This window comes from Schistocerca cancellata, chromosome 9, assembly GCF_023864275.1.
Source record: "Schistocerca cancellata isolate TAMUIC-IGC-003103 chromosome 9, iqSchCanc2.1, whole genome shotgun sequence".
Classification (NCBI taxonomy): Eukaryota; Metazoa; Arthropoda; class Insecta; order Orthoptera; family Acrididae; genus Schistocerca; species Schistocerca cancellata.
The window spans coordinates 305,310,490-305,326,619 of record NC_064634.1 but is presented as its reverse complement, the minus strand read 5'-3'; the positions used below and the strand labels follow the sequence as shown (position 1 = coordinate 305,326,619).

General features: G+C 42.0%; 1 pseudogene; it reads left to right on the top strand.

Annotated features, from left to right (window-relative positions):
- Positions 1-7,924: 7,924 nt before the first annotated feature.
- LOC126102335 (5S ribosomal RNA) lies at positions 7,925-8,041 on the top strand (annotated as a pseudogene).
- The last annotated feature ends 8,089 nt before the right edge of the window (positions 8,042-16,130 follow it).

Genomic DNA, 16,130 nt, shown 5'->3' with positions numbered 1-16,130 from the left:
TTCTTTCGGTACGATAATTCTTAGTGGAAATATGTAAAATATGTCTTGAGTTGATACTTATGTTTCCAATATCAGGAATTATACGAAATTGTTTTAGAACCTCAGTAATATGCATTATTATGAGTGTTCTACCCTACTTAGTGACCCTTGCTCATTTGCTACATCATTGTTGGTATCACTCTCTTTCTAGTACAGCACTGTAAGTAGTACGTATTTTTTTCATAGTTTTGGGCGACTCCATTTTCAGAGAACCACTTAAAAATTCTTTCGAAAAATCATATACTAACTCTTCTGTTGCTTCTTCCCTAATAAGATTTATTACAACACTGGTAGAGTCTGCAAAAGTACCAATTTGGCTTCTTGAGTGGGAGGTCATTCACATACATAACAAACAGGTGTGGACACAACATAGAAACCCGTGGCACTCCCTTTTTGATTTTACCTCAGTAACAAGAATTTTCTACCTTTCTGATAATGTCTGAATTATTCAGCACAACGTTTCGCATTCTGATTGTCAAATATGATTCAGACCGGCTGGTATGTGAAGCCATCAATTCCATAAAACAAGAGTTTTTCTAAAAGAGTATCACGATCTACACGATGGAAGGCTTTGTAGAGATCACAAAAAATACCAGCTGTAGATGTATTATTACGTTAGTCTTCTACGATTTGATGTGTGAGTGTACAAATACCATTCTCTGTCAAGCAGCCTTTTGTGGAACCCAAACTGTTATATGTCAAAAAAAATTGTTTCCACCTAAATGTGCGACTACTCTTGAGTAGAATGAAAATTTTCGCTCTACAGCGGAGTGTGCGCTGATATGAAACTTCCTGGCAGATTAAAACTGTGTGCCGGACCGAGAGTCGAACTCGGGACCTTTGCCTTTCGCGGGCAAGCGCTCTACCAACTGAGCTACCCAAGCACGACTCACGGCCCCTCCTCACAGCTTTAATTCCGCCAGTACCTCGTCTCCTATCTTCCAAACTTCACAGAAGCTCTCCTGCGAACCTGCAGAACTAGCACTCCTGGATGAAAGGACATTGCGGAGACATGGCTTAGCCTCAGCCTAGGGGATGTTTCTAGAATGAACTCTTGAGTACATTACTTTTTCGAATATTTTCAGAAAAGATGTCAGTAAAGATACTGGACGATAATTGTCTAAATCCGTTTTGTCACATTTCTTATGAAGTGAATTGCTTATTTTAACCTCTTTGAAAAAATTCCCTTTGCCACTGATGCATTGCATCCCATGACTAAATTACTTATTAAGCTGGAACAACTTTACAGAATCCTGTTGGAAATTCGACCTATCTTTCTGTCCAGTTTGTTCCCGAGATATTAACTCCTCTGCCTTGAAAACCTTCTGAATTTAGTATTTTATTCTTGAAAAGGTTCATTTGTGTTATTTTCGATTCCTTAGTGTTGTTTACTCCTAATTCTTTTCTTATTCCTGTAATACTTGTTAATGCCGGTTATTTTTTGCAGATGTACATGAATATTTCTATCATTACTTTCTACTCATTCATTAGGTAGAGGTTCCCAAATAAGATTCATCTTCGTTTTGCTCGTACTGCTAATACTTTCACTGTATTATCGTAGATACCCTTTTTATTTCTAATCTTACAACCATCGGTTGTTGATATTACATTGATTATTTTTCTAATAATTCTTGTTTCAAATACTTTCATTCTTTCCACCTCGTATTTAATAATTAAGTATTCACATTGTAGTTAATCATTAAGTATTAAGGTGCGTAGGGCCTATAAGCATTCTGCTCTTATTATTATGAATTTGGGATTTAATTTTAGTTTCCGAAATTTGCCTTTCATATTGTAAATATTCTTTGTCAAACCACACACTCTTTCCAGTTTAGTAACTATTACATCCACTGAAAAATTCTTCTAGCCCATCTGCTACATTGTCTCTCCAAGATATTTAAATTTACTAACTCGCTCTAGTTTTGCCAGATTTTCTGAGATTATTGCAAAATCGTTGCCAAAGCCAGGGATTTTACCTTAGTTCCATTTGTTTATCTTTGCAGAATTATTGGTTGTATTTTGAGATATTTAACTCCAAGTTCCAGATCCTTAAACGCTAAAGCTAATAAGCCATCTCCTTGTCTAACACCAGTTGTATTTTAAATGGCTGATAAACTTCTCCCATAAATTCAACAGCAGATGTCGTATTGGTTAGAGTTTCACCAGTTACATCTGCTGATTGGTTTCACAACGAACTCTGTAATGATTTTATTGTTTCCTCGTTTAGCGAATCAAGTGCTTTCTTGAAATCTATCAATGATACTATAGGTTTATTGTTAACATTCTGTGTCGAATTGTTGTATTTAAACCATCTCCATACAGTGATCCAACAGGTTTGAACAGCACCTTTCATAACTATTTCAGACGATTTCATTCCATTTGAAACCTCCCAGGATTTTCTCATTTCGTGGCATACACTCAGTGGCTACATCTAAGCCACCATTTATGCCTCCGTAGATGCTGCCCTGTAGCGGCTGGAGTTTCAACGACTTCATAAGTTCCGAATCTTAGTAGTTAGGCGAGCAAACATAGGAACCAGTTTTGTATGCAGTACACTATTTTATTTGCTTTCAAAGTGTTCTTTAATTTGTCTCTGTAAGGCATGTTTTGCTCATCGACTAGGAACAGAAAACTTTTATGTTCAGATATAGCCGGCCGGATTGGCCGAGCGGTTCTAGGCGCTACAGTCTGGAACCCCACGACCGCTACGTCGCAGGTTCGAATCCAGTCTCGGGCATGGATGTGTGTGATGTCCTTAGGTAAGTTAGATTTAAGTAGTTCTAAGTTCTGGGGTACTGATGACCTCTGAAGTTAAGTCCCATAGTGCTCAGAGCCATTTCAGATATATACTCAGCGTATCGAAATAATAATTAAATTTATGTATTCACTTTCATAATTGTTGTGGTGGTTCTTTTTGAAAGCACTGCGGCTCTGAGGGCAACATGAGTAGCACTGACAGGCTGATGTACTTCCAGTCTCACACGATGTACTCTCGCAGAATAAAGGAAAAAGATATTGTGGTCTGCCTTTTGGAAGGGATTTCTTTTGATTTCGACTCAGACTGACAATAGCAGTGAAAGTGGAGATGATGGGTCAGCTGAAGAAAATGTCCTAGATTTTCGAATGAGAAAATCCGTGTTGTCTTGCGTTATTTCAGAGAGTAAGCGCAAAGAACCATTAGCAAAAAGCTGTAAAGCTGTTGTTCAAATCAAAATTCGTGCAACAGAAGCAAAGCCCCTACCAATACATGATATCTCAAGACACGGTGTAAACCGTAGCACAAAGGATGGGCCTCACAGAAGCAGATGGAAGAGGCCTCCCTGTCAGATAGCCCTATGCCTAACAGCAGAAAGAAACTGCATTTTACCTCATCAGCAAAATTACCGACATTTCATGCAGAATGTCTCCATTTGGAATCACCGCGTATGGGTTCAATTAATGTATGTAACATCCGTTTTTCACGTTGATGTGTCTAAATATGTATCCAATATAATAATAAAAACAAGAAAATTCAAAAAAATTAATTTTTAATCTTTCGATTCTTAAAAGGTTAATGTGCGTTCTACTACCAGTGTGTCTGACTGACCTTTGCAAGACACATAAATAGAGAAAACTGATTTGTATTGACACCACCGGTTAAAATCGACTATCCTTTCCAACATTACCAGAGTGTCATCTTCACATTTGTGGCTCGAGAAATCATTCGCTCTCTCTCTCTCTCTGAACTGAATCCGATAATCAATGAAACTGTTATGCAGTCTGGATGAGTTAGTACCTTGCAATGAACTACACTACTATCACGGTCTTCCAGTGGGATGAAATAACATAGACAAGGTGTATCATACACTGAAAAGCCAAAGAAACTGTTACACCTGCGTAATATCGTGTAGAGCCCGGACGAGCACGCACGAGTGTCACAACACGACCTGGCATGGACTCAACTAATGTCTGAAGTAGTGCTGAAGGAATGATACCATGAATCCTGCAGGGCTGCCCATAAATCCGTATTAGTACGAGGAGGTGGAGATCTCTTCTAAACAGCTCTTTGAAAAGCATCCCAGATATGCTAAATAATGTTTATGTCTGGGGAATTTGGTGCCCAGTAGAAGTGTTCAAACTCAGAAGAGTGTCCCTGGATCCACGCTGTAGCAATTCTGGATGAGTGGATGTCGCATTGTCCTGCTAAGACTGCCCAGCTCTGTCGGAATGCATATTGGACAGGAATGGATGCAGGTGATCACACATGATGCCTACATACGTATTATCTGTCAGTCTTACCGAGACGTATCAGGGGCTCCATATCACTCGAACTGCACACGCCCCACACCATTACAGAGCCTCCACCAACTTGAAGAGTTACCTGCTGACATGCAGGGTCCAAGGATTCATGAGGTTGTCTCCATACCCATATACATCCATCCGCTCTATACAATTTGAAACGAGACTCGTCCGACCAGGATACATGTTTCCAGTCATCAACAGTCCAATGTCGGTGTTCACGGGCCCAGACGAGGCATGAAGCTTTGTGTCCTGCAGTCATCAACTGTAAACGACTGGGCCTTCAGCTCCGAAAGCCCACACTGGTGATGTTTCACTGAATGGTTCGCACGCTGACACTTGTTGATGGCCCAGCATTGAAATCCGCATCAGTTTTCGGGAGGGTTGCGCTTCTGTCACGTTGATCGATTCTCTTCAGTCGTCGTTGGTCTCGTTCTTGCAGGATCTTTTCCCGACCGCAGTGATGTCGGAGTTTTGATGTTTAACCGGATTCCTGATATCCTCGGCATACTAGTGAAACGATCGTACGGGAAAATTCCATTTCACCGTTACCTCGGAGATGCTGTGTCCCATTGCTCGTGCGCCGATTATGACATGTTCAAACTGACTTAAATCTTGATAACCTGTCATTGTAGCAGCTGCAACCGATCTAACAACTGCGACAGAAACTTGTGGTCTTATATAGGCTTTGCCGAACGCAGCGCCGTATTTTCCTGTTTACATCTCTCTGTATTTGCATACGCATGCCTATACCAGTTTCTTTGGCACTTCTGTGTAATTATTAACAGTAAAACTGACATTGGTGAAAATGCGCTACAGTAGAAGAAAAAATGATCAAGCGAGCATTGGTGAGAAACGAGTCGTTTGGGAGACATTTGTGTGAATACGAGCTGCCACAAAACTCAGTATGAAACATAGCCTCCGTTGGTTCAAATGCATTTGAAATACACTGTCGTTTGTGAAAAGTGCTACACCGAGAACGATTTACCCGAATAGCGTGACACTTGGTTGAAGTGGCGAGGATGTGCCAGCAATACGTGATACATTTTGCAGCGAGATATGGTACACGTAGGCCGAGCAGAACCGGTCTGACAGAGTCGGTGTTGCGCCTGGTGCAGTCGGTGCAGAGCTGTCACGCAAGGTGGAAACAATACAGTGAGTGCCAGTATGCCTGGTCGACTTCAAAGGGAGCCATATCGGCCTGCGAGCGAGTTCGAACGGGACAGAATGACCGGTCTCTGGGGAACGGGGTTGTCATACCGTGACAATTCGGCTCGCACAGAGCATGCTGCTACGACAGTGATGCGTGTGTGGAAGCAGTGGACAGAGGAAGGTCGTATGCAGCGACGAGCGGGAACTGGACCACGGAACATGGCCACACCACGGGATGACCGTCATCTTGTCCGTATGCCCATTACGGACCGTACAGCGCCATCCACAGTGTTGGCTCGTCGCTGGAGCACTGCAACAGGTGTGAACTTGTCTGCAACGACGGTTCGTCGCCGTCCGCTGCAGGTTGGACTGGTTGCACGCATGCCATTATGTCGGCTTCCATTGTCCAGAAACCTCAAGCTCCTCCAATAGCAGTGGGGTGCTGGGGTGCTGAGTAGCCACGTGTAATCTTTTCGGGTGAGTCCCACTTCAATGTGTCCTACAGTGATGACAGCATACATGTCCGGCGGTACCGTGGTGAGCGCAACCTGGAGGACTGCATTGTGGAACGACACAGCGGACGAACACCAGGTGTGATGGTTTCGGGCGCCATTGGTTACAACAACCGATCGCGCCACGTATGTATTGCTGGCGCTTTGTACAGCAACCGCTACCTAACGGAGGTTGGGGACTCAGGAGGAGCCAGGTACGCAGATTGCGAGAACACGCCGGGACCGCTGGAGGCACGCGTGGACTGCCGGATGGAAGGGCAGTGGTCACGAGGGTGCACGACCCCGTCGTAAACCGAATCCAGCAAGCTTTAAGATGACTGCACTTCAATCCAAGTAGAGAAACCCCCGCCATTGTGATATTTTGCGATTCTTCAGTGACTTAGGTTCGTGTCGTTGCTCGTAGTGTCGCTGAAGCGAAGAGCAGCGAGTGGAGTGCTCGGGGAAGGCGGATCTGATTAGCATTCCTCGACTTATTATTACTATTTACTGCGTTCAACTTGTTACAATTTGTTAAGTTCAACCAGCGGTAATTTTTCTTGCCTGGTGGCCGCTAACGCTCCTGTTACCTGCCCAGGGGGTTAGTGTATGTAACGGCAGTGTACGTTTCCTGCTGTCCGGTAAGGCGTGTAGTTTTGACAGCTTTCTTCATTGTAGGCCGGTTGGTGATTCTTCTACTCTAGTGGTAGTGATTCCTTTCTCGTTCCGGGCGCTGTAAACATAGTATTCTGGGGATGTAGTGCAACCCGCTGGTTCCGGCTTTTGCGTATTGTTCCATCGTTACATATGGTTTATCGGACGTCAGGTAGCTTCCACAAGATTTTCATTAGTCACTCGTCAAACTGCAACTAGTCTGAGTTACCATCCTGTGAAGTGAATGCAACTCTTGGCTGCCTGTCTCATCGCTCGCGAAAGTGTTTGTTGCCGGACCTTCTCAGAGGTCGATTCCTGGAGCACTGTCTGTGGCCCCTGGTTTCTTGTAAGACATGTGTGTTCCCAAAGGAGGTCTGATGGTCTGTAGTTCAGTGTAACGCTCCTTCAGTCCATACCTTCTGCGGGTATAATCTGCCTCAGTACCCTTTAAGGAACTTATGTACTGGTCCTTGGGTTTTATTATTGTATTATTTATTACGGTACCTCGTAGTCCCTTTATTCAAGGTTATATATGTCTAGTTAATAGTGATGATCGCCTTCTGGAATATAACTTGCAGTGTAGTGATCAGTGTATGTTAAGGGTTGTGACAACGTTTACCATCACATTATTTCACCTGTTTGGTGATCAGTTGCTTGGTTTTTTAATTAACCTTAGCTATTGTATTTGCTGTTTTACAGCAGCTTTCTAAATTTTTTATATTATTGCCGTTCTTGTCATGTAAGACCTTCAGCCGTGATTGTGGTCATTTGCCTTAAAATTCTAATTTGGTATCCGTATTTTAGCAGTAAGCCTTAAAACCTTATTTACTGCCATTCCTGGGTTCTGATGCCTTCTGCTGTGTTTGTGGCGACTTGCCTTTAATACTTCAATACCTGTAATTTGTAAGTTGCAGCGAGTTTTGAATAATTCTTAATTTATTGCCGTTCCTGGCGTGTAAGGCCTTCTGCCCAGATCACTGTGGTTTGCTTTTAAAACATTGTCTGCTGTATCTGTATTTAATGGTGATTTGCTAAATTGTAACTCACTGAAAACACAATTCTTTACACAGTTTTTTATTCCTACACTAATAACATGTGGTATTTTTATTTATTGTTGAGTCTGGCATTACTGGTTTGAAATAGATTGTGTGTAACTGTAAAAGGCAACCAATAGTAACTGGTTACGGCCCCGTCCACAATCGTAACCGGATCCTGCCTTCCCTTGACTACCAGGTTTCAATTTTGGTGACTAAGTATCCCAATATTATTAATTTTCAACATAGCATATATCAGTAGGTCTGATCAGTATGATGGGCAACGGCCTTGCCACAGTGGATACACCGGTTCCCGTGAGATCACCGAAGTTAAGCGCTGTCGGGCGTGGCCGGCACTTGGATGGGTGACCACCCAGCCGCCATGCGCTGTTGCCATTTTTCGGGGTGCACTCAGCCTCGTGATGCCAATTGAGGAGCTACTCGACCGAATAGCAGCGACTCCGGTCAAAGAAAACCATCATAACGACCGAGAGAGCGGTGTGCTGACCACACGCCCCTCCTTTCCGCATCCTCACCTGAGGATGATACGGCGGTTGGATGGTCCCGATGGGCCGCTTGCGGCCTGAAGACGGAGTGCTGAGTGCTGATCAGTATGATATCCAAGCCCCGTCTCTGCTCTCTCTACAAAATAAAGTTTCTAGTTCCACAGAAAACTCACGAATATGCTGATTTCTGATTAGTAGAGAAATATCACAGCCAGTCGGAAATCAGCATGAGGCCTGCTCAATCCCACACATGTATATAGAATCAATCAAAATTCGTCACTGAGTCAGAACAGTAAATTAACAAAAATAAATTTTGAAAACTCACAAATATAAAATAATTTCTCTCTTAACAGAACCACTTTACCGAAATCAGAATCTCATTACCGCAGTACCGTAGACAGACGAAACAGTTTATACCAATTTCCCCGAATGAGTAACACACACGTCATTCTTCAACATCCGTCATGTGACCAATTACTTCACTGTATAGTACAAAAATTTTACATAACGTTATTTCACATTCTCACCTTATTCACTCTCATAACCAAGAAGAATAATATCAGTGATTATTAAATAATTAGAAAATTAAAGAGAACTGCAAATAAAATTGACAGTATTTTTACTGCAGCTCCGTTAGCTAGTGACCCATATCGGATGGCATGGAAACTATACACACTCGAGCAAACTGACGTCACCTGTCCTGCGCGTGATTCAAACTGCACGTCTGATCACTGCTGTAAAAATCTGGAAATTTCTCGTAAATTTCTATGGGACCAGGCTGCTGAGGTCATCGGTCCCTAGGCTTACACACTACTTAATCTAACTTAAACTAACTCACGCTAAGGACATCACACACACCCATGCCTGAGGGAGAACTCGAACCTCCGACGGGGTAAGCCGCGATCACTGCTGTAATGTTCCATCTAAATAGGTATGTTATAGAGGCTCTACACCTCAAAATGGTTAAGGTTTCGTAGGCTGCTGATAAGCTCCGCTACATAATGAAGTGTAAATATCTTCAGCTCTCAGTATATATAAATAAAGTAGCTGTAAAAACACAGATGATGTTCACACATAAGTTATTCGAAGCTGAATTTGATGTAACAAATAAATTATGATCTGATAGCCACACGACGTAATAATACTGTCAATCAGTGATGAAAGTAAGTCGAAGTTCCCACTAACAAACTGGATTAAATTCAGGCTCATTACAGATAAATTTAAGTGCCCACTCGCAAAATGTTTTAAAGTATCGTGACTAAATAAATAAATGTCATGCGACTGGGGCCTCCCGTCGGGTACACCGTTCGCCGGGTGCAAGTCTTTCGATTTGACGCCACTTCGGCGACTTGCGCGTCGAAGTATCGTGACTGCCGTCACTGAAAACATTCTAAGTTCGAAACTGTTTGGCTAAGCCACTGCTCAGCTGACAAACGCCTGCCTCTCCAGTTGTGTCCACAACAGTACGAACGAGCTAGATAGCCGCTGCCTTTTTACTCCAAGGTGAGGTCTTCCCAGGAAGATCCATACTTCTACCTTTCTCACAACTTTTTATTTAAAAGTCGAATCCGAAGTCTTAATACTCATTAGATACGCGCTAAATTTATATATCATGCTTGATTCTATGTGCAGTAATTTGCCCACAAATTAATGTTAAACAGATGAACATTTTTGTTACGGTTTTTTTTCTTTATTGTCATTTCCATTTCCCATCAGGGGCGGGCTGGCAGCAGCAAAAGCGCTGCTCTTCAGCCAAGAGACATAAATAGACAGGAAAACATTTAAAAACAATATAAAGGAGATAATGTGGCGGAATATAGAAACAAAGAGAGGCGGAACACAAGCAAAGAAGACATACAAAGCAGTGACTGTAAATCGGAGAAAAAAATCTAAAAATGTATGTTACACACACAAAAAAAAACAGCACACTACATTAAAAGGCACCAGGCGAAGTACAGCGGGAGCATAAAAGTTCGTAGAACGAGTAAAACAGCCACATGACGGTCGGCGTAGCAAGGAAATGTCATGGGCGATAAACAGGACGAGCATACAATTAAAAATATTTACTATTAAAAACAGTCTTGATCACGATTTATTTATTAAGGTGACCGGCCTCGACCACTACAGTGGTCATCTTCAGACCATTGAGTAGGAACCTCATTCTGCTGGTGATTATGGTGTGGAGGTGGTTTGTTATGGTGTCCAAAATCATTTTATGATCTCTTTGCCTTGAATAATAGCTGTCGAGACACATATGGCAGATCTGTCTCGTAGGAAGTGTACTGCTCTTCCCTAGACGAATGGAAAATCGTGGCCTGGTCGGATGAGTCAGGATTTCAGTGGGTAAAAGCTAATGGGGTTTTAGTGTGGCGTAGACACCACAAAGCCATGGACCCAAACTGTCAACAAGGAACTGGATAAGCTGGCGATGGCTCCATAATGTGTTTACATGAAATAGACTGGGTCTTCTGGTCCAACTGAAGCGATCATTGACTGGAAATGGTTATATTCGACCACTTGGAGACCATTTCCACCCATTCATGGACTTCATGGTCCAAAGAAATATGCAAATTTTACGGATGACAATGCGTCATGTCACCGGGCCAAAGTTGTTCGCGACTGGTTTGAAGAACGTTTCGTAAAATTCAAGAGAATGATCTGGCCACGGGGTGGCCGAGCGGTTCTAGGCGCTAGAGTCTGGAACCGCACGACCGCTACGGTCGCAGGTTCGAATCCTACCTCGGGCATGGATGTGTCTGATGTCCTTAGGTTAGTTAGGTTTAAGTAGTTCTAAGTTCTAGGGGACTGATGACCTCAGAAGTCAAGTCTCATAGTGCTCAGAGCCATTTGAACCATTTGATCTGGCCACCCAGATCGCCCGACAGAAATCCCATCGAACATTTATGGGACATAATAGAGAGGTCAGTTTATGCACAAAATCCTGCACCGGTAATTATGCACAGCTAAAGACACTGCATGGCTAATATGTCTGCAGATGACTTCCGACGCGTAGTCGATTCCATGTCACTACACCGGAATAAAAAAGAGGTACGACACGATTTTAGGAGGTATTTCATGACTTTTGGCTCCTCAGTGTATGTGGTGTATTCCCGTTGCCAACACGTACTGCCTTGCAATTAGTGTTGCTGTTTTGGATTAAAAAATTGGCTGATTTTAATAAAAAGTGTAATTTTAGTGTTTTCACTGGTTAATTAATTAACTATAGAAAAATGTGGCTCACTCAGTGAACGCTTAAAGCTCAGTGCTACAGAATGATAGATCTCTTTAGTGTGATGGAAACTGTAATTGTTATGAAATGCTTACTATTTTTCCATTAAATAAATTTTCTCGACGCTGTAACTTCTTACTCTCATCACATCCAAAGCATATCTACATAGCCATAGAATCATCTTTTGCTCCTCTTTAACATGACGTATTGAGCTTTGCTGTAGGTGTAATAGTTTGCACTGCAAATATGAAACCGTGTACAATACAGTCCATCCGTTTATGGATCAGATCTCGTGTCCGAAGAGCGTACAAATCTGAAAGTACCACGTGGTACCGCCACCAGCCACCAGTCAATGACGCGATCGCCTGGCCCTGCTCCACAGCAAATGAAAACCAAGCGCCTCGTTTGACCATAATACTAGTAAAACACTGATACTCAGATGTTCCACATGTGATGTCACAAACAGCCCAATGACTGCTAATCTTTATCTCCATAACACTGAATACGGTATTAAGTAGTATGATATGAGACTAGTTCTTTGACATTAGAATATGTCACACACTCACCCACGGAAATAACCACTACTCTGCACAAAACCAACGCCTATTTGATGTAAGTACAGAAAAGTGCAGCCAGCCCCTTTTTTGAAATAGTTATTTACTCCATGAAACGATTTTCCAACGTTTTCAGGCTCATCTTCAGATGGTGTACAGGACGTTACACAGCTATTTCAAAGCGTAACGCTGGGTGCTGGCTCTGTGATAAGAAGATGAAATATGCTTGAATGCATTAGCCTGAGTTTTGGCTTATATCGATTTGGATCCAAAATTTAATTTTATACTTACAGCTTACTGCTGTGTGGGTGGCTTTTGTTGTTCATCTCCATCTGTCAGCCTCCATTGTGATGGCTAGTTGGTACAGCATCAGTCATTTTTACACAATACGTAAGCATTAACTCAGTAATAACATATCCTTCCCAGGACCAGCATATGTTGTACAGCTGTTGCTTGTTACAAAGATCTTCACACAGGTAATGGTTGTACAGCACTTGCTGGATGCTAGAAAAGTTGCGTTATTACAGTGTTTATGCATCCATTCTATAAAAGTGAATGATGTTGTACCAATTGTCCTTCACAATGGAAGCTGACAGATGGAGATTAACGACAAAAGCCGCCCATACTCTCTCAGTAAGTACAAAATTAAATTTTGGATCCAAATCGTCACGTAAACAGTACGCAGGGCGAGGTATTAAAGTATGTTCCATCTTCTTGTCACACAGCCAGCACCCAGCATTACGCTTTGAAAAAGCTGTGTAACCTCCTGTACACCATCTGAAGATGAGCCTGAAAACGTTAGAAAACTGATTCATGGGATATATAACTATTTCAAAAAAGTGAATGTTTATAATTTCTGTATTTTCAGTGAATAGACAGTCACGGATTCTAAAACACCCATTATGGATAACCTTAATCGAACACCTATTACCACACGTAACTCCGGCTTTGTGAATAAATTTGGCATTTTCCATTTACACTCCAGTTACTAGCTGTCGTACTATTCTTTTTACTCAACTTCGCATCTTTTTCCTTTACTACCACTGTGTAGCAGGAAGCTAATACTCCAGTCTTTCGATACCAGTTTCCTCCGAAAGCAATAAAATTCTCTCCCAGCAGCGGCTCTCCGTCGTATTTTTACGAGCAAGGGCGGAGGGAACGAATTACTTGGCTTCCCGACTTTTCCAAATAAAAGTTCGAAAGCTGAACGTTAGCTATGGGAATGTAGTGTGAGATTATTGGTCATTTTGAAGACTCGTTTGGAACTAGTTTAGGAAGTTTCACACAGTGAAAGGAGAGAAAGACATCTACGCCTGAGATTTCTACTAAACTGCACCCAACTTCACCTGTCTTTACCAATGAAAGTTGTAGGTTGTCAGCGGTAAAGATGAAGTGGCTGGTGCTGATTCTCTTCACGATTTCGACGTTAGACCTTTTTTCTCTTGTGAATCATCTTTTTGATGTTCAGGGAATGAAACTGATTTGTGTAAATTTGACCTCAATATTTAACTCCAATTGTCATCGTATTTTCCTAAGAAACGGCACGTAGAGTGGTGCAGGACACATCGTATATCTGCATCAAACTCTCCTCCCCACACCTTCCTCTAAAAGGGATTTTTGCACAGAATCACAGTTGTAAGGCATCGTACATGTCCAAATTTCTTGTTTATTTGGCCTAATAAATGTAAGAGACAGGTGAAACACCCGCAAGCTTCAAGAATAACACAATAATTTCATTTCCAAAGAAAACAGGTCCTGACAAGTGTGCATATTACCGAAGTATCAATTTAATAAGTCGTGGTTGCAAATGCCATCGCGAATTCTTTACATAAGAATGGAAAAAACAGGTAAAACAGAACTCGGGGGAAATCAGTTTGGATTCCGGAGAAATGTAGGAACAAACGAGCAATAATGACCCGCACGACTTAGAAGAGTAGTTAAGGAAGGCAAACTACATTTATACGATTAGTACATTTGCAGAAAGCTTTTGACAATGTCAACTGGAAAACACTCACGGAAATTCTGAAGGCAGAAGGAGTAAAATACAGAACCCGAAATTTTATAATACACAAGTTCTACAGAAACCAGACCGCTCTTATGAGTCGATGGTCATGAAAGAGAGGCAGTGGTTGAGAAGGGTTCTTGCCTGTTCGCGATGTTATTCCATCCATATACTGAGCAAGCAGTAAAGGAAACCAAAGAAAACTTTGGACAAAGAATTAAAGTTCAGGAAGAAGAAATAAAAATTTGAAGTTTGCTGATGCCATTGCAATTCTTTCAAAGATTGTGAAGGACTGGGAAGAGCTGTTCGACGGAATGGACCGTCCTTAAAGGAGAAAGAAAGATGAACAAAAGCAAAACAACAGTACTGGAATGTAGTCGAAAGAATCAGTCGATGCTGAGGAAAACAGATTATAAAGCGAAACACTAACTGTAGTGTGTGAGGTTTGGTATTTTGGAAGTAAAGTAACTAATGATGTCCGAAGTAGAGATGATATGTGATACAGTATGTAGACTGGCAATGGCAAGGAAAGAGACTGTGAAGAAGAAAAATTTAACTTCGAATACAGATTTAGTGTCGGTAAGTCTGTTCTAAGCGTACTTGTCTGGAGTGTAACCTTGTAAGAAAGTGAAACACGGACGATAAAGAGTTTAGACAAGAAGGGAGTAAAAGCTTCTAAAATCTAGTGCTTCAGAAGAATGCTGAATATTAGACGTGCAGTTAGTATTGGAAGGGGAGGGGGGACCAAGAGATGATTACAGAAAGCAGATTCAAAAGCATGTGTATTACAGTAGTTATTTGGAGTTGAAGAGGCTTGCACAGGATACAGTAGCGTAGAGATGCATCAAAACCCTACTACAACATGTGGGAACAAGGAACGAACTATGCAGAAAGTATTTTATGTACGTCGAAGTAGTTTCATTCATTCGTGGATCACTTTTACAGGGATAGTGGACATCTCATTGCTTGTTCGAGTTTTACTGTTGCTGTTACTGCACATAGATGAAAATGAATATCGTACTAGACTCACTTGGGACTACTCAATCGAATCAGCACGCAAAATTCCCCTTTAAAAATAATGTTGTTGATAAAGGGAAAGATACCGATGCTTCCCGCTGACGTTGGTAATCACGTGACAGACGTGACAACCGGAGTACTTATTTAGGATGACGCCACTTACAACGGCAAAAGCGAAATTGCAAATGTCTACCGAAACAACAGATAAAATACACCTGACAACTCATAAGAAGTAAACTCCCAATTTTCCAAACCTTGGGTTGGGAAATTGTTCCTAAAAGGCAGAAGAATCAGCAATGACAAACGGCTTGAGGATGCAGAAAGCAACGGAAACTACGGTATTAAAGGTACATGGTGTGTATCCACAGGAGTTGTGGACTGTAATTTAAAAAAAAAAATGTATCACGATAATCTCTCCATTGGAAAAAGATTCCATAATAGTCCCCCATTTGGATCTCCGTTAAGGGACTGTCAAGGGGAAGTGACCATGAGAAAAATAATCTTAACGTTAATCCCTCCCATGAACCATGCACCTTGCCGTTGGTGGGGAGGCTTGCGTGTCTCAGCGATGCAGATAGCCGTACCGTAGGTGCAACCACAACGGAGGGGTATCTCTTGAGAGGACAGACAAACGTGTGGCAACAGTCTGGATGATTGACTGATCTGGCCTGGTAACACTAACCAAAACGGCCTTGCTGTGCTGGTACTGCGAACGGCTGAAAGCTAAGCCGTAATTTTTCCCGAGGACATGCAGCTAGACTGTATGGTTAAATGATGATATCGTCCTCTTAGGTAAAATATTCCGAAGGTAAAGTAGTCCCCCAAGAGGATGTCGTTATCAGGAGAAAGAGAACTGGCGTTCTACGGATCGGAGCGCGGAATGTCAGATCCCGTAATCGGGCAGGTAGGTCAGAAAATTTGAAAAGGGAAATGGATAGGTTAAAGTTAGATATAGTGGGAATTAGTGAAGTTCGGTGGCAGGAGGAACAAGACTTTTGGTCAGGCGAATACAGGGTTATAAATACAAAATCAAATGGGGGTAATGCAGGAGTAGGTTTAATGATGAATAAAAAACAGGAGTGCGAGTAAGCTGCTACAAACAGCGTAGTGAAAGCATTATTGTAGCCAAGATAGACACAAAACCCACGCCTACTACAGTAGTACTACTTTATATGCC